General features: G+C 33.4%; 1 long non-coding RNA gene across 3 annotated transcripts in view; it reads right to left on the reverse strand.

Moving 5' to 3' along the window:
* Window positions 1–25,723, reverse strand: part of LOC141378836 (uncharacterized) — a 45,789-nt gene that overhangs the window by 15,144 nt on the left and 4,922 nt on the right. For 2 of the 3 annotated variants that reach the window (XR_015515000.1, XR_015515002.1), the window contains exon 2: window positions 8,087–8,234. This is a non-coding gene — a long non-coding RNA (uncharacterized LOC141378836). Of the gene's footprint in view, window positions 1–8,086; window positions 8,235–25,176; window positions 25,201–25,723 lie in introns of all 3 variants that reach the window. The other variant, XR_015515001.1, reaches the window with a different exon arrangement.

Raw genomic sequence — 25,723 nt, forward strand, 5'->3', positions numbered from 1 at the left:
AGGGTACAGCTTTGTACTCTTAAACCTCATGATAATACCTCTGCCAAAAAGCAACAGCACCCTTGGGAAACATCTTGATTATAAAGATACCACAGTGGCATTTGAAGGCTTAGCAGATGTTGACTGAGAAAATGTCAGCCGATGTTCTTTTTTTCCGGTTTGGTGGTTCTGGCTATTAATAGAAAATCAGTATCTATTCTGTGTTCAAACCATACACACTTGCAAACACACGCACAGCAAGACCTCTACTATCTATTTTTACTTCGGTATCAATAGAGAGGCCAGCATGTGCTTTTAAACTTCAGTGGCACTGCAGCAAGAGGGTTTCAAAAATAGAGCCTTCAAAACATACAGTGATACCCTACTTGGATTAAACACAATACAAATTATGCAGTCTCATGTTTTATCTGTAGTTGACAAACTATTTTCCTTTCCATATGCACCAGATTCTTTCTTATAAGCACCTCATAGTTCTTGTTAAACATTGTGTAAATCTGAGTGTGTTCCAAACAGGTGTGTGGGCTGGACAATTCCTATATAGGACACACTATCCCCCACCTTCTAATGCAATCCCATGGCAATTAATTTTTTATTTTTTTTAATTGGCTATATGGACAACTAGTGTTTTTCAGCCACTAATAAATGTCTGGTGAAATGGTAAAGTCACTGTTTTAAATTTCAAAAGGTTCCTTTTAAAGCAATGAGCGTGTTATATAATTAAAATATAATCCGTTAAATAGATTTAAGCCTTCATTTAGATGTTCAGGTGTTAAACAAGATGAAAGACTGTTTAAATGCAAGCGCCACCAGGAGCAGCAGGCAAGCACAGAAACTCTATTGAAGATACTGTTGTAGAATTAATTTCCATATTATAAGGCATGATGCAGTGAATTAATGTATTGAATTGAACTAATGCAATGAAATTATGATGAATTTAATGCAGTCCTTTATGTATTGTCTAAGACCCATTTTATAATGTCTATCAATTAGGCAGTAAAGGTAATTGATTTGTAAATGGCACCTGTGATGGAAACCACCTTTTGTAAGTTGTTTGGACAGAACTGTGTGTAGGTATAGTGTGTCCACAGTCATACTGGGGTAATATAAAGACAATAAGTCTATTTTTTTTCTGACATCAATATGAGGCCACATTTTGAGGCCCATCACAACATAACATGGGAGTGCGATTTCCCCGTCCACCGAATTGATTGACAGACGCGTATTAACATGTCTCCATAGTAAAATGTACAATCATAACAACAAGACAGAACGTCCGCAAAGCAACCGGGATTAAACAATTTGTTCAGCTTGCTAGGATTATCACTCATCATCAAATGTGATCAAGAATGAGTTTTGCAAGTTTGATACTTTTTTTTTTTAAAGAGCATGTTTATAGTGAATAACAGCGATTTTACTGTTTATACTTCATCACCACAGCTGCATGTCAGTACAATTATAAAAGAAAAGCTTCAGTCCCTGTTTGTGGATGTTAAATCAGGTTTATTTTGTACAGTATCATAACTGTTATCCATACAGTAGTGAATATTAATGGTATCCTGTCACATCTGTGTGCAAAAACAGTGCAAAGTCAACGGCCACGCTGTATGTATGTGGGTTTGCTGTGTGTGTGTGTGTGCTTGAAATTTTGACATTGTGTGTGACTCACCATTGCGGAAGGGCTTGAATTAACTCAACAACAAATGCATCAAGTACTCTTTGGTAAAGTTCTTACTGTGGTATTTCGCACAAACGTTACATGAGATCTGCTTCATTCATGTCTGTCTGTCCAGATCTTAAAAGTCCATGTGCATAAACCTAATTCAAAGGCTATTTGGTGTTAATTGAAAGAATCTCATTTGCACAATTTAGTACAATTTGCTCATCCCCTAATTAGGGTTGGTGGTGGGGTTTGGGGGCATGCCTACTTAAAAAAAAAAAAAAAAAAAAAGTTTTCCTACAATTTGCTTGAATTGGTGCAAACTAGCCACTTTTCTGTCATTCATTCATTTTCATTTCGGCTTAGTCCCTTTATTAATCTGGGGTCGCCACAGCGGAATGAACCGCCAGCTTATTTAGCATATGTTTTACGCAGCGGATGCCCTTCCGGCTGGAACCCATCACTGGGAAACACCCATACACTCTCATTCACACACATACACTACGATCAATTTAGCTTACCCGATTCACCTATAGCAAATGTCTTTGGACTTGTGGGTGAAACTGGAGCACCCGGAGGAAGCCCACACGAACACTGGGAGAACATGCAAACTTCACGCAGATATGCCAACTGACCCAGCAGAGGCTCGACCTTCTTGCTGTGAGGCGACAGCGCTAACCTGCACCACTGCACCACTGAACTGCCCAGCCACTTTACTAACAAATGTAAAAATAAATACCATTCTCATGTGAGACTGGGTTGTGATCTAAGTGAAAAATATTAGGCTTGTCATAGCATTTACTCAATGCAACCCTCTGCAGATTTGAAAAGTTTCTCTGCTGTGCACACTTTTTCAGGCCGCTGTTGACTGACTTATTTACTGATATACTGGCCCAGCCTCCTCCTTCCCTAAACCAAATTAAACCCAGAGCTTAATTTGTGCCGGAACACATTGAATCCGGCACTACTGAAATCTGATTCTCATTCTACGGAACCATTCTTTACCGGACTTAAACCCTATCATCATAGGCAACACTGCTCTGCGTCTCAATTTTGTCGACATACGCAATAAGCCACTGGATAAAGTGGTAACATCGGGTCAGCTAATAAGCTTAAAGCACAAAAAGGAACAACGTCATATCGCCCCGTAACATTCGTTTTAAAGATGAAATGCAGCCATAAGTACTTCTGGCTACATAATTCGCAATCTCCAGAAATGTATACAGGGGGACATGTTGATCCAGTACTATACTTTGACTACATACCCCTAGAGGTCCATGTGTTCCTCTATGCCTTAGTTCTCCCTCACATGTTCTGGTATACTTAACTCAGCCTGTTAATGTTTCTCTGTCTCTCACTCCTTTTTTGAATCTGAACATTAAGCTTGCCTTGCGTTTCCTAGACCACCTGATCTGTGCCTAGTAAGACTTTTGTTTTTCCTGTTGTCTACTGCCTTGTTTTGTTTTCTTTTATGTTAATTTCCCTATTTTAACAATCTGACAATAACCTAAGTTTACTGTTTTTGCTAAGTGTGAATTATTTTATTAATAAATATATGTCTCACAATAAGTGTTTTGCCCCCGTGGTTTAGTGGTACATCTGTCCAGTCATTACACAGGGCATCTGGGTTTAAGCTTCAGAGGAAAGAACGACGTTAAACATTCACATGCTCAAATGGCTTCAGTAGTGGTCTAGGTGTTATGAGGTAAGAGTTCAGTGGTTCAGTAAACTAGAACAAATTGCTCTCTAACTGCTTCGCTGGAAGGTCCCACCATGCTTGTTGACTCAAAACCAAACCTTCAGCTTTATTTCTGGGAAAAAAAATATAAATCCACACACTTGGTGCAGGCAAGCCAACTGCATCAGGAAGGCCTCTGCCTATTGGAGTCAAACAAAACAAAACTGAAAGGTGTCTGTAGAGTGACAAGTGATCTCCTGCAGGTGCAGTTTGATGCCACAAGACGAGCTAGACAAGTTTAGCCATTGTATATGTGGTAATGAAAACATTTAGTCATCTTTAAGTGACAGAGGGGAAAAGAGCACTGTGAATAGTACAAATGTTTGTAAGTCATTTTTTTTTGTGTGTGTGACAAAGGAGGGACAGGTCATGGTGCCACATATAATCCTCACAATCTTCTGTTTTGATGAAATCTGAAGTTATTAGATACAGTATGTAGTATTAGTTTTTGATTTTCAAATCCCTCTGTTCAAGTTATTAATTCAACTGCTCTAGTCAAGAGAAAGAAGCATTATTTTTAGCAGACATTCCCACTGGAGGCAAACAAACAACATAACAAACCAGCAGCAGTAACAACTGACACATATTTCAATTAAGGCTGTGAATCAGTTCAGTACAAACAGTATGTTGTAATATCTATAAATGGTTTACCACACGTTTAAATGAAAATAAATGCAATTATTATCACAATTGCAAGAATTAACAGGATTGAAGTAAACGGTTTAAAAGAGATGATTTAGATAAAAGTTGAACATATGGAAAATATATATTTGTTTCTACTTTCTACCTTTTCTCCTTTTAAAAGTATAGTTTAACTGGATTTAAATTGGAATAAATTGTGAAGTTTACTAGTAATTTCTCACCTGACTGAACAAAGAAATGCACACATTTTTTAGAGAATAAATAATCAATAAATGCACATTTGTAACATCCACTTAATCCAAACTTTACACAACCAAGTAATTAGAATTAAGTAATAGCAGTTTTTGTGATTTAATTCTGCATCCTATTTAAAAGTTAAATTTTTAAAGTTAATTTCATTTCATTTTCTTGTTGGCTTAGTCCCTTTATTAATCTGGGGTCGCCACAGCTGAATGAACCGCCAACTTATCCAGCAAGTTTTTACACAGCTGATGCCCTTCCAGCCACAACCCATCTCTGGGAAACATCCACACACACACTCATACACTACGGACAATTTAGCCTATACCAATTCACCTGTACCACATGTCTTTGGACTGTGGGGGAGACCGAAGCACCCGGAGGAAACCCACACGAAGGCAGGGAGAACATGCAAACTCCACACAGAAACACCAACTGAGCCGAGGTTCGAACCAGCGACCCAGCAACCTTCTTGCTGTGAGGCGACAGCACTACCTACTGCACCACTGCCTCGCCTAAATTTCAAAGTAATTTTACAAAACATTTAAATCTGTTTATAAATATAAAACTAAAGGCGTAGGTTTAGCATGGACAGAGAGGATGCGTCCCCACCAAATATTAGCTTGTCCTCACTAGTTTAATTCACTTGAAAAAAAAAATAATCACGCTGTCAATATTAACCTAGCCATGCAGAACAGGTTAAATCAATTAGCTGTTTTTCAATATGCCTTCTTCAGCGATCTTGTGTCCTCGTGTTCTTATGTTATGTCATCATCAACTGCTAAAGTTCAGTTCCAAAACTCAAGAGAACAAAGGACGCATGAAATTTCCCAAATGTGTTCTTGGTATCGAGGATGCGTTGATGCAGACTTCAGCTAGACTTATTATTAAAGTTCGGTGATATAACTTATTTACTTCAAGAGTTTCCCTAAATGAAACGGTAAGTAAACATTAATATGAAAATCTTAATAAAGGAATTGACACATTAAGGGTGTTTATTTGCTGAAATTAGTATTAAAATCTGTTTTATTTATATTGTGCAGCATATATTTGTAAGGTCTTTATGCAGAGTGTATATTTTGAAAAGAGGAAAAACAATAAATTGTTGTGTGAACGCTGTAATGTTTAAATAATTTTCCATTAAAATGCGTGAAGGTCATGTGACCATATGGAAGAACGCAGCATCTTATGTCTCAGAGGACGTGTTCTCTGTTTTTGCGTTCTCCAGAGTTCGTTTTTCCGAGGTGACCTGGCAAGTCCGTTCTCTGCATTCCTGGAATTAAGAAACAGCCAATCTCTCCTAGAGTTGCACTGCCCCCAAACACATATGAACATTGTGATTGGCCGTGCCTTTGCCTGCTGCCATGTGAGAGGCTGTAGATGCATTCAGATACAGGCAGCGCCAAAAATGCTCAGGGGAATTTCCCGTGCAAGAATAAGGAATGTGAGGTGTGTGACACACACAAGTGAATATGGCGGCAACAAAAAATAGGTGGACATAAGGAGCTTTTTTCAACAAAAATTATAACTGGCCAGCACATTCAACTTTCCTCAGTCTAAATTAGACCATTTGAATAAGAAAAAATTTAAACATAATAATAATAATAGTTCAACTTTTCGTGCTTTTTGGCTACAGGCCTGACTATTTAACTTAACTTAATAAATTGTATGAAGAAAGGATTAATTAATATTAATACTTTATTTTAATAGCAGTTAAATAATTAACAGCAATATATATATATATATATATATATATATATATATATATATATATATCTATATATTAATATTAACAACATACTTAGGCCTACATGCCAATTTGCACATAACAATTGCATAAATACCTCTGTATATAATATACCTGTACATACACTTGTCAAGTTGTCTATTTGCATTCACTACTTACTTCTATTTTTAAAATATATTTATTATTATCTGTTTTTAGTCCTGTCTCTGTAATTCTGTTGCACTGTAGAAGCTCTGTCACGAAAACAAATTCCTTGTATGTGTGAACATACCTGGCAATAAAGCTCTTTATCTGATTCTGATTATTATCATTATTTTTACTATATATTTTTTGCTATTTTATTTATTTCAGTCAGCAGTATGCATAAAAACTGAAAGTATTGTATATAAACTTCTAACAATGTTTTTTTTTCCATGTTGAAATGTGAAGTTAAAAGTTTGCAGATCCTGCACACCACAAATTCAAGAATCGAAATCCCATCCCATCATCCAAACCAAGAAACTAATTACTTGTACCGATTTAATCTTTGACGTTCATAAGGCTTCTAAACTGTCCTCAAAATGGCATCCTTCAAAGCCCAGCGCCTCTTTCCTAATGCCCAGTCCCTCACAGGACTTCCCTAATCCACATATTCACACAACATTTGTATTATGGCCACAGAAGTGACACAGAATTAGCATCATTAGCTCTGCACTTTCTCACGAAATATGATTTTGTGCTTTGATTTTTTTTTTTTTTTTTGAGCAGCGAAAGTCTGAAATAGCACTTTATGATTAAAAGATTTGGTAAATTAAACTTCAGTGAGATGAAAAGCTGGTAGGAAAAGACCTGCGCTGAGCCGTCACGTTAGCGATTTAATAGCTTTGCCATACTGCGAGTGTTGGATCAGCCCCCAGTTTTAAATTTCACTGGGTAAATAATCCCTTTAATTAAACCTTCCCACCCAGGCATTTTAAAGCTGGCAACTAGAAATAAACAGACATGCTATCAAATATCTCCACAGAGAGGCCTGCACATAATCTTTTACGTGTTATTTTGCCACTGGGAGTGACTGAAGTTTTCCCTTTGTTTATATCTGCAAATAATTTGCAAGAGAATGTTTGGAACATCATTAAGGGGATATAGATACAGTAATGCCTTTAGTTGTTATGCAATTATATAATTATTTTAGGTGTAACAAGTTGAAATAAACAATTTTTTTTTCAGTGTAGTAAAGTGTAGTAAGTTATTTTGCTGTGATTAGATAAAATGACTAAAATTGGTCAATGTTGAAGGGTCGTGTCTGTTATGCGGTGCCTTCTAAAATGTTAAATAATGCATATGAATATGCTCATGTCGTAATGTCTATGAATTATATACCTGACTTTCAGATGGGCTGTGATACAGCTTGGGTACTTATATGTAAAGGAATTTAAATATTTATACGACCACATTAAAAGGCCTGATATAAAGGAGCTAAAGGTTGATCGAAAATTCAATAAAAACAGTTTGAGTTTTTTATGTTTCATCCCATGAATTTCTTTGTTTCGCCATTTCTTTTGTAATTGTGAAAATTAATAGTAATTTATGCATATGTTCTTTATAACATATGCATGTCTTAGTGTCCCACCAGTGATGATTTACAGTCATATCGTACTGCTACAAGTGTGATAACGCCATAAAGAAAAATCAAACACGGAAAGTCTAAAAATCTTTTAGTATGAGGAACTATTTTCTTATGCTATTTATTTATATCTGCAGCTGACATTAGAACAGCAGAAACCATTGCTACTTAGCACACGTCACTTTAGAACTAGTATTTAAATGATTGTCTAGCGTAATATCTAAAGTGATGACAAATCAGGTGATTTTGCTGACATTTTAAGGTTATAAGGCTGAACGGCATGAAATGCCACCAGTCTGACCTTTCCCAGTATTTCTCTGTTGCAATCGGGATATCACATAATTAACCCAGAAAAGGCCAAAGCAGAGCAAACACTACCAGAAACACTACCAGACTATGACATAAATACAGCACTACAACATACAAAAGGGAGAGAGATCGACTCAGAAAGCCACTTACCTGTTTTATACTGATTTGATCAGCTGTAGTTTGAAATTACGCTGAGTTTTTCTCCTCTAAGGGTTTATGTGGTTTTCTTGTGGTGGAGCGTCAGCCATCTTTGCTCTGCTCAGTATGACAGGCTGATGGATGTCGACTCTCTGTATCGCTGAAATTATAAATATTTAAAATAAGCACTATCCTTATAAATAAACTGCATAGTTGCAATCTAAACAACTTCTGTCTCACCTAAAAAGCCTCAAAAGTACATTATGTTGTCTAACATCTGCAATATTTGTCTAACTGTGGTGAGTTTATTAAACTGCTGTAATACAAAAGGGTGAGGAGGCTGTACAAGTGCGTAATACACATAATTCATCAATAGTTTAACAAAAATAATGAATGAATGAATGAATGAATGAATGAATGAATGAATGAATGAATGAGTACATAGATTAAAACAAAATAGAAATCCACTCAAACCAAATTGACCAAAATTAATTAAAACTATGGACATGACATACAGAAAATTCCTAGTACATTTTACGAGTAACACTTTAAAAAGATATATTTCACCAATTGTAAATTTTTTTGTTATTAAATTTAATTATTAAATTATATCATTTTCATGTTCAATGAGTTGATCAAACAAATTCAAATAAATTCAATTAAATTCAATTAAATAAAATAAATTACAAATATTATGAAAGCATGAACTACTACACAACAAAAATAAATTATTTCTCCAAAAAAATTCTTTCACCCAAGTGTGGAAACCAACACAAAACAAAACAAAACAAAACTGTGTTTTAGTCCTGGCATAATGTATAGAGAGTTGTGTTTAAGTGTGATTTTACAGCTGAGAAGAGACAAAATGCCATAGCCTCCTTTCCAAAGAGCCTGTGTTGTTTCTACGTTTACCACCACAGACAGCCAAATACACAGCGTGTTTATAAATTCAGAGTGTTTCACTCTGGAAAACACTGATATACTGAGTTGGAGTTGAAAAGCTGCTGACAGTGATGTAGTTTTCAGGCTGGATGAGGATAGCGGTGTGGAGACAGAGAGCTGAGACACTTTTTAATTCATCACAAACACACTGACAGAGAGAAGAGACACACTGACGGCCACACAGTCACGCCACACTGTTTTACTTACAGTTTTTTTACAATTGTTTTGCCACAAATTTCAGAACACTGATGTAAATTTTCAAAACTTTAGACACAAAAATAAACAGTCAAGACAAACTCTCCAGTGTCCAAAACTCTACATGCTGCATTCATTTCCTTAAAGAAGTTTTGCATTTGCAGGATCATTAGTTCACATAATCCTTTTATCATACAAATACTACAGGAATATTACTTTAAATCACCAGCACACATTGTTTCAATAAACAATCATTAACAAATATTAACTATTGTTGTTTAAAATGTATGATACAGCTTTCATTATGGTTTATATCTAAGTGTAGAGGGAATAGTAGAGACAGTGGTATCACTATCCTGAAACTTTCATCATCTAGAAATGTAACATTGTACATCAGTTTCCCCGCATCCAGAGTAATGCAACAGTTATTTATTATTCAACTATCAGTTGATAGTTACATCAAGTTAATCAAATGAATACTCATTAATTAGTTTAGTTACTTAGTTATTTCAGAAGCTGTTTGAGTTACAATTTAAAATGGGATCAATTTGATGTTTAATTGTATTATATTAAAAAGGTAATTTTAGTTCAATGAACAAAGTCTCTTTGACTTGTGTATATTGTATACAAGCATTTAAAAAAAAGAGTTAATATTTTTTTTATGCAAAAATGAGCAATTTTTGCAATGGTTGTAAATTTTGTGTCCAGATTTTGAAAATTGACTAAAGTTTGTGATTGTAAAACACAGTATACACAACTAAGAAGAGCAATTAGGAAGTGCTATTAAGCAAACTAAAAAAACTTTCCTAAAAATGTCACATTCATTCATTCATTCATTCATTCATTCATTCATTCATTCATTCATTCATTCATTCATTCATTCATTCATTCATTCTCCTTTTGGCTTAGTCCTTTTATTAATCTGGGGTAGCTTCAGCGGAATGAGCTGCCAACTTATCCAGCATGTGTTTTACACAGCGGATGCTGTTTTCCCAGCATCACTGGGAAACATCCATACACACTCATTCACACACTACGGACAATTTAGCTTATTCAATTGACTTGTACCACATCTTTGGACTTGTTGGGGAAACCGGAGCACCCTGAGGAAACCCACGCCAACTCGGGAGAACATGCAAACTCCACACAGAAATGTCAGGCTTGAACCAGTGACCTTCTTGCTGTGAGGCGACAGCGCTACCCAGTGCGCCACCACATCATGTCACATTCATATAAAGAATAAATTCAGAGGGTATTTATAGACAATAAAATCAAAAATTTAAAACTGTTTTTTTTTTTTTTTAACCAAAAATGTATATTAATGTATATTCAACACAGTGGCTCAGTGGTTAGCACTGTCACCTCAAAGCAAGAACGTTGCTGATTCGAGTCCTTGCTGGGCCTTGTGGGCGGTGGGCCTTTCTGTGTGGAGTTTGCATGTTTTTCCCATGTTGCGTGGGTTTCCTTTAGGTGCTACATATGCTGGAATACAGCAGTTCATTCCACTGTGGCGACCTCTGAAATAGAACCTAAGCCGAAGCAAAATGAATGACTGAATGAATGAATGAACTGAATGAGAGAAAAATAGGTGTTAAAGAGTACATAAACGTCATTACAACTGCTAATAATAATTGTTTTTATTCATTCATTTTCTTTTCGGCTTAGTCCCTTTTTTAATCCGGGGTCGCCACATCGGAATGAACCGCCAACTTATCCAACTCATGTTTTACACAGCGGATGCCCTTCCAGCTGTAACCCATCTCTAAGAAACATATATACACACTAATTCACACTCATACAAGCCTACCCAATTCACCGGTACCGCATGTCTTTAGACTGTGGGGGAAACCGGAGCACCCGGAGGAAACCCACATGAACGCGGGGACAACATGTAAACTCCATACAGAAACACCAACTGACCCAGCAACAAACCAGCTCAAACCAGCAACCCTCTTGCTGTGAGGCGACAGCACTACATACTGTGCCACCGCATCGCCTGTTTTTATTATTATTATTATTATTATTATTATTAACATTATTATTAAAAAATAGATTACAGTCTAATAGTATAATTGTAATTTATTAACTTTAACTACTAGCACTAAATGCCTATAATACTATGTATGTTCTGTATAGTGATCCAAGGTTTAGAGTTGATTTTGAGGTTAAATTTAGTAGCAGGATTGGATTAGGGTTAAGATTAAGGAATAGTTTTTGCTTTTAAGGGTACTTGGGCTTCGTTTAGGGGTAAAGTTAACATTGTAACTAGTGATAATTAAACCAAGTACTTTAAATATAATTACAGTTGACAGAGTACATTTACAGTATATAAGTATACTTCATCAAACAGTTAAGTACATTAAGGCCTGCTAATATAAAATGTCATTTCATAAAGCGTTTCACAATAAAGTTCATAACCCTTTCTAAACAAATTTTGTTAGACAATATATACTGTAGCTTGTTTTTGAAATGTATTTTGATAGTTTGCATTTTTGGCATTTCACACACACACCCAATTGGCTCATATCCTGTGCAGCTCTAAAGAAGGAAAAGGCTCCTTGATTTCATTTGTCTTTTAAAACAATGCAAGCCAAGCATGTACTCGGCCTTTTGTCATGGCAGCGCCTCGGCTCTCATTCAACCAGTGACATTCTGGAGATATTTATAAATGTTAAACAGGTCTCTCTGTGGAGACAATCCGGGACGCTGCCATTCAAATAGGGTAAATGTGTCCTCAGAGAGACTTATTGAAAATTTTAAAGGCATAAAGTCGTTTCTGTTTTACATGAGAATATACAATATGGCTAAATGTAATGGTGCGTTCATGTGTCCTTAAACTGATAAAAATGAAAGTCTGTTTACACTGCAGCAAGTTTTACTGGAGTATCAAAGGGTAAATATGACATTCTATAAATCATACTATAAATCTTATCTTAATAGACACAATTGCTTTTTACTGGTCTTAAAATGTCAACTGTAGAGTTGAGGATAAAACAAATGTCACCCGTAAAATAAAATAAATAGTTGTGTTTCAAAAAACAACTAGTATCTAATCAGTAAGTACCAATAATGAATACATATATTTAGGTACGAGTGTAAACTGTATTCTAATCTAATAAGTATTGACTAGTACAGTGTGTAATGAATAAATAGTGGTATTTAATAAAAACTATTTAATATGTTTGAGTACCTAATAGTTTTCCTATACTGGGCTGTGGCTGGAAGGGCATCCATTGCATAAAACATATACTCGAATAATTGGTTCATTCAGCTGTGGCGACCCCTAGTAAATAAAGAACTAAGCCAAAGGAAAATGAATGAATGAATGAATGAATGAACGAATGAGCATCTAATAAATAAGTACTTGTACCTATTTATTTAGAACTAAAATATGTACTACAACTGGAAGACAGTCATAAATTAAATGTTGCCAGATCTTTGCAGAAGAATTTGACATTTGTTGCTAATAACTAAACTGATAAGCTGAATTAATTAATTACTAAAATAATTACTAGCAGTATGTAATTAACAAGACCTAGTATCTAATAAATAAAAAGTAATACCTTATAAAAAGGGTAACACCTTACAATAAGATTGTTTGATAAGAATGAGAGGCAAAAGACGTTCCAACTAGGTACTAGTAAGGTGTACCTAATAAAGTGGCCGGTAAGTGTACTTGTAAATGTTAGATGAACAGCCCCAACACAACGGACAGCTTTTAGCTTATTACATTCTTCAGCAGGAACACTTCTCAGCCATCCCCACTCTTCCACTATCAATTCCGACTGCACCCACTTCCATTAAACACTCATAAAGCTAGAGTACAAAAAGGCAAGAAGCAAATTAAAATTCAAAAAGTATTACCTGCTCAAGTATAGGCAATTTTGGATGCAGCCATAAACTACACAGTTGACTGCAGTGAATAAGTGCATAGTGTGTTAGTACAGAGCAGGGCACAGAAGTCAATTGGTAAAGACCTCCAAACTCTATCTAGCCTTTCAAATGAGCTATTAGAGTGTGTAGAGAGCTTCCAAACCTTACTTCACCAACTGTAATTTAGCAGTGGAAATGTGATAAATTACAACAGAGATTGAGAGCCACAACTTTTTGTCCAACATCAGTGCCTGACCTGAAACCTCCACTTTTAAATCAATGGTCAAAAACCCCCATAAACACTTTCCAGAAGAGTTGAAGCTATTATAGCTATTATTTTTTACGTTAAAGGGTAAAGTGCATTTCCAAAGGTTGTTTGAAATTATTATTTATTTTTGAATACTGCTAGGTGACACAAACATATTGATCACATTCATCTTTAAAGGTTGGCCTTCTCACGTGGGGGTTTGCATGATCTAATTTACAGTGCTTAATAGTGAAGTAATGTCAGTGCTGTTGAGGTTCAATCATGCATGCATAGTACTATACATGCAAGTGAATATAAAGCGAAGAGCACGGGTGCACTGTCGTAGCGATGGTGAGCGTTTAGGGACCGTTTGAAAGCACTTACCATATTTATGTGATGAATTATTCATGTGCTGCATTCCCTCAGATGCACATACTGTATGCCAAATACCTAGAGGCAAATTCAGCTATATTAAAGCAAAACCAGGAGCCAGTAACTTGTGTCTTATCAGACAATTGATTGACTGGGTATTTATGTTGATACATTATTTTAGACTATAATAGAGTTATAAATGGAGGCATTTATTTCATTACAGTCTGGCATTTGACTTCTTATGCCTATATCAATGCTGCATTGTCTAATAAAAAATACAGTACAGAAAAATAGATTATAGATGCAATATCTATTTAATAGACAAAAACATATGCTGGATAAGTTGGTGGTTCATTCCGCTGTGGCGAGCCTTGATTAATAAAGGGACTAAGCCAATAAATAAAAAATAAAAAATGAATGAATGACAATGATTTACTATTAAATTACTAGATTAATAACAATATTATTACTATTGAAAATAGCTGTTTTGTTAATATGTTTAAATATGTTTTTTAAACTAAAATTATGGGCAATTATGTAATTTTTAGAAACAATTATTATTATTTGTGCTGTTTTTTTTATTTTGTGCAAATTTATTTTGAAGTATTATTTATGGAATATAAAGTTCAAAAGTAAACATTTGTTGGCAGCATGAATCATTTTTACAATTTAATCTTCACTTTTGAATCACGTAAACACATCAGGGGTGAAGATGTATATTTACTCATTTGAGTATAAATATGATCAACCTAGTTTAAATATAATTAACTCAGGCTCATGGTGAAAATGTACCGCTATATACATTTCTGGAGAGTGCCAAATACGTCCCAGGAGCTACAGTATGTTTTTTTTTTTTTTTTGCAGTTTTTGTTTTTGCGAATCACCGTGTGAGGTCACTGTTTACACTTTTTCAGATCTCAAATATTGCTCGTGAGAGCCATTTGCGCTTGCTCTTTTCACATAAATCCCCAGAGGCCACTGTCGACTGACTCACCGATCGACTGACTCACTATTGGCTCTAAACCTGACCAAAAGTGTTTTCAAAAGCACAGATTGACCCGCCCACCCATTTCCCTAAACCCAACAGTTTTAAAAAGCAATCCAGAAAAAGAAAAGCCCTCACCTGATTTTTTACCATGTACCACATTCTCACCCTTTTATTTACGTGTTTATTTTATTTTTTGGCTTTAGTTTTTGTCTTACTCGCTTTCTCTTCTTCCAGTTTTTCTGTTTCTTTTCCGCTTTAACTATTTTTAAAGGTAGATTTACTGATACAAAATATGGCAAATTATGTCATTAATAAAATACATATACAATAAAATACTTATGTATTTACATATGTTTATATATAACCCACACAAACATGAGAACATGCAAACTCCACAGAAATGCCAACTGGCTAAGCCAGAACTCGAACCAGCAACGTTTTTGCCGTGAGGTGACAGTGCTGCTAACCATTAAGCTACCGTGCCTAATATTATTATCATTTTTATTATTAGTATCATAACATTAGATAAAAATCAATAAATACAGGAAGTTGCTAACACCTAAAGCATTAACTAATTGACAACAAATAGAGCCTCATTATTATGCTATAATCTTGCTTTTCCCTGTTTTAAATCAATGCACAAAAGCAGATATTTTTGAAAAAACTTCCACATGGCGTACCAACAGACATAAGCAACAAGCAACAGGATGTCTCATTAAAATTCAGCAGCAGTTTCTCGTTGATATACACACAGCAATAAAGGCCCGGGTAATGGAAAGTAAGACACATTAACAGTGAACTGATAACATTTTCTGGCACGTTGAGAAATGCAGGGAGCAGTTTCCACCCCCTTCCCACTAAAATACATCTAGTGGCACTAAAGCAGCTGTTTGTGAAAGGCTGGATGTGCGATTCTGCCTGCTCATTGCACAGCTTGTGGCTCTAGAGCAAAGCAGCTCAAGCGTTTCCTTCCTGAGGGGAGATGAAAAAGCTATGCTCTCATCTTTCCCTTTTGTAACGGTTCTTCTGCAGATGTCTAATGATGTCTAATGAAAGCTGTGTCTTACAAAGTACAGGTTACCAGCTCAAGACAAGCAGTACAATAGGGTCGAGATGGGATTGGATATTGGCTTTGACAGATTGATTAATTTCAAGCCCTACAAAAAAAAAAAAAAAAAATTATATATATATATATATATATATATATATATATATATATATATATATATATATATATATATATATATACATATACATATATATATGTATATGTATATATATGTATATATATATATATATATATATATATATATATATATATATATATATATACATATATATATATATATATATATATATATATATATATATATATATATATATATATATATATATATATATATATATATATATATATACATATACATATACATATATATATATATATATATATATATATATATATATATATATATATATATATATATATATATATATATACATATACATATATATATATATATATGTATATGTATATATACATATATATATATACATATACATATACATATATATATATATATATGTATATATATATATATATATATATATATATATATATATATATATATATATATATATATATATGTATATGTATATATACATATACATATACATATATACATATACATATACATACATATACATATATATATATATATATATATATATATATATATACATATACATACATATACATATATATATATATATATATATATATATATATACATATATATATATATATATATATACATATATATATATATATATATATATATATATATATATATATATATATATATATATATATATATATATATATATATATGTATATATATATATATATGTATATATATATATATATATATATATATATATATACATATATATATATATATACATATACATACATATACATACATATACATATATATATATATATATATATATATATATATATATATATATATATATATATACATATACATACATATATATATACATATACATACATATACATACATATACATATATATATATATATATGTATATGTATATGTATATATATATATGTATATATACATATAAATTATTAGCCCTCTTGTGAAAGTTCAAATAATTCCCAAGAGATATACTTAACTGAGAAAGTTTTTTTTCCACTGAAAGAATTTTTCCCCATTATCTATATCTTTATCTTATCACTCTTTTTTATTTTGGCTAAAACTGTTAAGGTTAAAACTATTAGGCACTTTAAGAAATTATTATTTTTTGATGGACTACAGAATCATATTTGTCCAATGAACTACCTGATTAAACTAACTTGCATAAAATAATTAACCTAATTAACCTAGTTAAGCATTTAAATTTAACTTAAGCTGGATACTGTTATCTTGCAAAATAGCTAAAAGTGCATGTATTGTTATTATGGTTATTGTGGCAATGACAAACATAATTGTAATAAGAAATTAGCTATTAAATGAATAATAATGTGTGGAAAAAATCTCTTTATTACACCTGGGCACTTGGGAAACATTTTAAAAAGAATATATATATTTTTTTTAGAAGAGCCAATAATTGTGACTTGAAATGTATATTTACTGCAGTTTTCAGTGTATACAGTGAATAAAGACAAGCATTGACTGCATCCTTATTTCCTTAGAAAACTATTTATATTTGTAAAGGTGATGTTGACTTGAAATGTTCACCATGATGTCAACCAAAGTAATTTACGCATACAAAGAAAACTCATTAATTCATTCATTTTCTTGTCGGCTTAGTCCCTTTATTAATCCGGGGAAGCCACAGAAGAATGAACCACCAACTTATCCAGCACATTTTTACGCAGCGGATGGCCTTTCAGCCGCAACCCATTTCTGGGAAACATCCACACACACATACACTCATACACTGTGGACAATTTAGCCTAACCAATTCAACTGAACCGCATGTCTTTGGACTGTGGGGGAAACCGGAGCACCCGGAGGAAACCCAAGTGAGCGGAGCGAGAACATGCAAACACCATACAGAAACGCCAACTGAGCCGAGGCTCGAACCAGCGACCCAGCTACCTTCTTGCTGTGAGGCGACAGCACTACCTACTGCGCCACTGCGTTGCCTTACAAAGAAAACTAAAATAAATATTTAGTTTAGAAAGGAAGTTATGTATAATAAAAAGAAATGACACAAGGAAACAGTATTGAACACATGAAGAAAGGGAAGTGTAGAAAGGCATGGAAAGCTCAGACAGCAACTGAAATCTCATTCATTTTCCTTTGGCTTAGCTCCTTTATTAATCAGAGGTTGCCATAGTAGAATGAACCGACAACTTATCTAGGATACATTTTACCCAGCGGATGCCCTTCCACCTGCAACCCAGTACTGGGAAACCAACTGAAATCTCCCATTAAAAAACAACAGCAACAACTCTGCCTCTCAGTGTAAATGGATATTCCGTTTCATGACCTACATTACCAGATAATGAAGAGGAAATTAGGGTGGACATTTCACTAAGACAATGATCACAAACACAGCAAAGCAAACTCTCAATTGGCTTTAGAAAAGAAAATAAAGCTATAGAATGGCCCAGCCAATCACCTGACCTGAATCCATAAGAAAATAAAAACTAAAGATCAAATTTTAAACAAAAAAAACTCACAAAACTACCAAGATTATAAGACTTTGTTATACAGTATGGGTTAAAATCACATCTGATCAATGCATGTGACACTCATCATAAAAAAAAAAGCTTTTGTACAAAGCATTAAATACATTTCAGCAATTCAGTACTATGGCTTTGCATTGTTATTGCACTTAACAATTTTCAGATTTTTATTTGTTTTATTTGTATGTTTGCATTGTTGGGTTTTAACCTCAATCTGGGACAATTTCATGTCAACAGCTTCATCAGAAATATATTTACCATGCCATATTCCATTCTTATTTTAACCAATGTATATATACAGCAGTCAACATTTGATGTAGGGCAAAGAATGCATGTTATTCAATAGTTTTAGGACAACGTCGATGCAAGTTGATGATTCTCTTCTAATGTTGACCACTGTAGTGTATATGATTTTGTAGTACAGATAATATTTTTAAGAAGACATGTTTCTGCATGGTTCCTAACACAATACTTTGTTATTACATGAAATCAGTTCTACCAAAGGTCATTATCTGATTAGTGCAATCTAATGCATATTTACATGTTTGCATTATGGTTATCTAAATATGCACAGATTTTTCTACATATCGTTCTTGCTCAGCATACAGTTCCAATGATAATGGCATGTTTTTTTTGTTTTTTTTTCTCAAATGCATTTTATTTCTTTATTTCTTTATTGTCCGTTGTGTTTAGTGTGGGTGGTGTGTTATTTTCAAATGTGATAAAGCATTAACCTTTTATCATCACTTATCTGACATTCAATTATCAGCTAAAGTGCCACAATACGTCAATGAATCACATATATAACAACCGGTGAGGACTATACATATACAGACACACCAAATTAATAAATAAGGAGCAGCTGATATAAATCAACCCCGTACTAAGCTATCACAGAAACAAACAAATACATGCTTTGAAACCATGTAAACAAAAAAGTTAAAGACATGAAACATTACTAAAACTTTGTGGCAATGAAAAAGGTTGTCCCTTCAAAATTATTTTAATTAAATAAGCTTTTCATTGATGTATGATCTGTTAGGATTGGTTGAGATAAAAGTATAAAAAAAAAAAAACTGAAATCCGAGGGTTAAAAAAAAAAAAAAAAAACTAAATTGAGAAAAATGCCTTTAAAACTGTCTAAATGCTTAGTAATGCACATTGGTAATTAAAAATTTTACCCCCTTTTCAAGATTAAGGATAAGCCTTTGGTCTCCAGAATGTGTCTGTAAAGTTTCAGCTCAAAACATTCATCAGATTATTTATTATACCTTTTATCTAGGGCTATCTTCACCTTGGCTATGTCAGAAAAATAACACATTGATAGACATGAAGGAAGCAATCTCATGTGTAGTTTGTGAGAAATACTACAGTAAGTTTGCACAGTTTGCATGCAAATGTGACAGGATCCACTTAAAAATCTACTTCTGTAAAGATATCCATTATGTTAATGTCTAAAATAAATTAGACTTAATGTCCACAAACTGGGTTTGAAGCATTTTCTTTTATAATTGTACTGACACGCGTCTGTGGTGATAAAGTAAAAATGGTAAAATTGCTGTAATTCATTACAAACATGCCCTGTTTTAAAATCGTTTTAAACTAGTAAAACTCCTTCTTGATCACATTTGATGATTGATGATCACAGAGAGCTGAACAGATCTTTTATTATTGGTTGCATTGCCATTTATGTCTTGATGATATGATTATACATGTCACTACGGAGATGTGTTAATACGTGGCTGTCAATCAAATCGGTGGGCATTAAAACCGCACTCCTACGTCATCTTGCAGTGGGACTCAAAATGGGAAAGGGGTTTTGATCCTATTTTAACATAAAGAAGATAAAAAAAATAGGCTTTTTTTTTTCTTTTTATCACCCCAATATAACTGTGCACACACTATACCTGAACACAATCCTGTCAAAACAGCTTACAAAAGAAAATTTTCATCATAGGTGCCCTTTAATGTATTTGACGTAGGACATTTAAAAAAATGTATTTATGGAAGATGATCTTTACTCAATATTCCAATGATTGTTAGCACAAATGAAAAATCAATAATGTTGACCTATATAATAATCCAAAATATAATCATGAAACATACTGTAGGACTGGTTTTATGATCCAGGGCAACACCCACAGTATGTGTATCACAAGCATACAGCTATTGCTGTTAAAAATATTGTTGTTTTTTCCCCTAAGCATCTTGAAACAATCAGTAAATTGCAGTGATTTTAAGATGCTTCAAAAAGCTATACTGACCTTTTAGTTTTTGTTTTGGTCAAAAAAGAACATTAGAGTACATTATACAAGAAAATAAATTTTTAGGGGGCAGCATTTAGTGGTCTGTTTTAAGAACAGGTCAAACATTCATTTGAAGATCAGTCTGCTACTGAAATGGGATTAAAGGGATAGTTCACAAAAAAAAGAAAATTTACTGACTATTTCCTAACCTTGAGGTGGTTTTACACCTTCTGTTGAAGACAAGAGGAGGCATTTTGAAGAATGTTAGAAATCTGTAACCGTCAACCTCCATATAGGAACAATAGAAACTAAGGAAGTCAGTGGTTAGATTTTTCCAACATTTTTTCTACTGTAAATGTCTTCTTTTGTGTTCCCCATAAGAAAGAAACAGGTTTAAGTTTTGGGTAAGCTATCCTTTTCAATCCCATCATTCATGGTTCAAAGTGAGCAATTCGTTGGATGGTTCCTTAAGAAAATCCATCCAGCTGAATAATTGAAGTGTCTAAAAAGCATGAATATGCAAGAAGGGAATCAAAATGTCTGAATGTCTCTCCTCCATCAGCCTCCTCTGGGAGTAAACAGCACATCTGGGCCACAGTGGAAGATTCAGTCATCATACAGCACTAAAGATCTCTGCCTCAGCATGAAGGGTATTACTGAAACTTAATGGAATAAAATAAAACTCAATCAAACGTGCTAATGAGCTCATAACAAGTATGTGCCACGTGTTGCAAGAGACAAGAAAAAACAATGATCTCATTCGTGTCAGTATAGTCAAAACACTCAGAAATGAACAATAATGTTTGTTATGTCTGTAATTGAAGAGTTCAGATGCAAAAACCTCTAATTGCCATCTTATTTTTTTTCTAAAATTAGCATAACATGTTTATGTTAGGTTATAAAAGAACCTATCCTTTGCAGATGGCACAATTTATTAAATTTGTAAAACAGCTTTGGCCATAACAGGCCTAGTTCACTTGGGCATAATTTACTTAAATTCAGCATATTTTGCAAGCCAGGCTCATTGGAAATACATGCCTTAGCCTTCATTTTTGTGAACCCTAAAATATGTTGCTCTGGGTATGTTTTGCTGCACATTTTAGACGCCATATTCTCTAGAGGGTGCTGTTTACATTTTTGTGAATCAGAAAAAGGTACTCAGGGCAGTGGTCCCCAACCCCCTAGCCGCAGACCAGTACCGGTCTATGGATCAGTTGGTACCGGGCCGTACAAGAATTCATTATCTGAGTCTGAAAGATCTTTTATTTTTAAAAAATCTTTTATTTTGAAAAACCACCGTATTCTCTCGGTTACATCTCGGTTACTTTTTAATCCACAAGCCAGCAAAATGTGTAAGGAACAGACCTCTTTGGAAAGTTTATTTGTGAAGGGGAAAAGGCCCAGTGAAGGACTTATTAACTGCCAAGGAATAGATTTGCAACCCATATGTCAACAAATCAGGTGAATCCAGATTATCTGTGTAAGACAGCTTCAACTGCTGAAGATTGCAAATGATGTCTGCCTTCGCTTAGCATGTCTTTTCGGTGCGTAAGTTTGTTATTTCCACTTGTGGCGCATGCCTTCCACTATGCGCGCATACACACCTGCTTCCAATCAGAGCAAGTTGGATCTGTTGCTGTTGATAGAGCATCCAGACTTTATTAAGAGGCAGAGCAGCAAAGCACAGAGAGAGTCCCTGTTTTCGCTATCCCAGTGATATAGTGTGATATTTAAAACGTGAACTTGTGGGATTATAGCGTGAATAAGAGTGACGTGTAACTTTAAGTGAACCGTAAGCCATGTAGGGAGATGGGTGTCGATTTATTTTGGGTTTATCCCTTAAGTTTTCTTACGTTTTGGGTTTAGTCAGGGAGTGGGGTAAGAGCATTTTCATTGATTTGAGTTTTTTATATTAGGAAATATAGGACTTCTTGTCTATTAAGGAAGATTTTGTTTTGTTTATTATTTTTATTTTTATTTTGTGTATAATTTTTTGTTGTGTTACCTTTTCTATGAACCCCTAGAAAGGAGGCTAAATGTAAAAGGAGGGACACGTGTAAGTGATGGAATACATTTGTCTTTCCAGGTGAAAATATGTTATCTTTTCAGGATGCTGCAAGTGCACCAGGACTCTCGCAACAAGAACTGACCAATCAGCTTTATACTTAGTATTGAATACACACATTTTAGTGGACTAATTATCTCAGACAAACAAAAAACACCCAAACACTGCAGTGGTTTTTAATTTTCTCCATAAGTAAAACCTGTATCAGCGTTGGAGCAATGTTTTGTCTGCTTGTCGTTCTCTGAGAAAACAGTTGATGGTAATCTAGCAATGTTTCAGGTAGGGGCATGTCGTACAGATCACATATAGGGAACTGCTGACCTAAACCCTTCTTTTAACTCAACCAATAGTGTTTTTGAAAAGCAAGCGTATAAGTAAAAAAAAAAAAATCACTATGAACACATAGTTTTACCTTGATTGTTTACCTACAACATCATACAAAGTGAGGTACTGAACAAAATGACCATGCCAGAAAAGTTGTCACTATGGAGATAGATAGGTGAGGCAAATTCAATTACTAGACACTGTTAGGTAGTTTTGTGTTGTTTATTTGGCAAAATACTGCATGAAAATAATACTTTAATAGTTACAAAATGTCACTCTTAATATCATTAGTGTGTAAAGAAACCAATTTGTTGGCATAAAAACTGCCCCTTGATGCTCATTCACTTAAAACTGCAGTCAAAGATATGTATAAGTACGTTTTTGCAGTTTCACAAAAATGTAGACTGAAGCATGCATTTACATTAAGCCTGTGTTGAAACTTTGACATGTTCATTCATGGAAGAACACTCAACTCTAATTCTTAATAACTTTCTTTTGAGCAGACATTGTGATTTATAACATTGCAAATCTTTTTTTTTTTCTTTTCAAATGGCAACACACTTAATAAGCTGATATGACTCCATTTAAATAAAAAATAAAAAAAAAGTCACTCTTTGCTTTGGACACAATTCTTGTTTGCAAAATTGCAAATCCAATATAGTATTCAGATATAGAACTTCAACTGGCTAATCCATACCTTTACTCAGGCAGTGTGTTACACCCTTGAATCAGGGAAGAATGGATTTATCAAGCACTGAAGTGGGTTTAGATAAGTCCATAAGGAGATTCATTTGCATAAGCTCACACATGGACTGCTTTACTAGAACTGGCTCAGCCTGAACAAATGGTTAAAATAAGCAGAGGATTTGGAGTATTGGGTTTGTAATATCAACTCTTTTGCATTTTCATGGAAATGTGAACCATGAGACTGTCTTGTGTCTGTCATAATTTTAATAACCAAAATATTTTTAATTAAAAAAATATATTTTATTTTATGTTTTTATACCAGATGCTTTTTTAATGAAATTACAAGAAAAAAAAAATCAATCACTTATCAGCCAAATAAAAAAAAATTACATTTCAAGATTGAAAACATTTTAGCTTATTTAAAATGATTTGAGTATATTAATACATGAATATTATTGCAGAAAATAAAAAAGAAAGAAAAGAAAGATAGTAACAAGAAATGTTTAACTTATTTCAAAATAATAAGTGTAAAAAACAAATGTTTGTCAAGCATGAACTTGAGTAATTTTAAAGTATATAAATACTAATAAATAATATATAATATTATATATAAATAATAAATTTGGTAAAATATGCAAAATATATAAATAAATAAATTAAAAACATAGGAATCAAATAACAATAAAATTACAATTTTATATTTAAGGGTTTGGTGGTTCTAGTTACTAGTTTGTGGTTAACTGAATTGACTAATGTGATTTCATATAAATAAATTGAATATTAATTAAAAATAGTTTTTAATATTTCAAATAACTTTTGTAAAAATATGTGTAAAATAATGTTTCATTAACATTTAGTCTAAAAATTGAAACAACATAATCTAACATGTATTTATTAAACTATATGTTAAAATAAGTAATTATACTAATTTTATTTATTATATTATTTACTTATTTCATTATTGTTCACATCTGACAAGTGGGTGAAGTAGAAATATTTAAAATTAAACTAAGTCATTATTTCAGGGCTGCACGGTGATACTTAAGTCATCAAATAATTATTTTTCTAAATATGTTTGAGATTATTACTTTAGCATATAAACAATTGTTGCACTAAAATACATTTTAATGTGTGCATTTAGAGCTGTATTATGAGTTAATAGTCTTGCTGCTTTAAAACCCCTTTTCTTCTTTGACCCACACACATTTAACAAAGCACAACCAATACAGGATATAATGATGTCTCTAAGACACTCCTGCAGTATTTCACACATATATGGGAAAATTAGAGCAAATATTACCTCTGACAGCTCAGAAAATTGAGAAACTGGCCCAAGGGCCTATACATTATTATCTACAATCCCTTTGGTGCCAGCAGCATAAAATATATATTTCGTTTCACAAGACATTAAAACATTTTCAAAAGAAAATCACACTGACCTCGAACACTTTGGTCTTCTGACCCTGCAGCAGAACAGAAAACCACATTTTACTGCCCATCAAGCATGTTATGAACTATATCCTACTGCACTATGTCTTCATATGGCCCATTTATTGTCATTGCTTTGACCTTTCAGAATATTCTGTTTTAATATAGACAGCTAAAAAAGGAAACATTCAACTATTCCTTTGAGACTGAGCTTGGTTGTTTTAATGTGTTCAGGTGAGCAGATTTCACACATTGAGGCTTTAGTTTGACCTCTAATTTATTTAAAAATGTTTTTTTTTTAGGTCAGAAAGAATTTATTTGAGATAACATTTCTCCTTAAAAAAATAATCTAAACTAAATATATGAATATTTTTCCATCATTTATTTTTATTTTAGAACTTTTGAAAAGATATTTTTGCTCACAAATAAATGATTCTGAAAATCTGACAGTAGTCGGAGAAAACAAATCAAAAGGATGTTAGATTAACAAAATACTGCTAATTAGCTTGGATGAATAATTAACCAAGCATGAAATGTTTTGATTGAATGCATGTGTTT

The sequence above is a fragment of the Danio rerio genome, chromosome 18 (assembly GCF_052040795.2).
Source record: "Danio rerio strain M-AB ecotype USA chromosome 18, GRCz13ab, whole genome shotgun sequence".
In the NCBI taxonomy this organism is placed as follows: domain Eukaryota; kingdom Metazoa; phylum Chordata; class Actinopteri; order Cypriniformes; family Danionidae; genus Danio; species Danio rerio.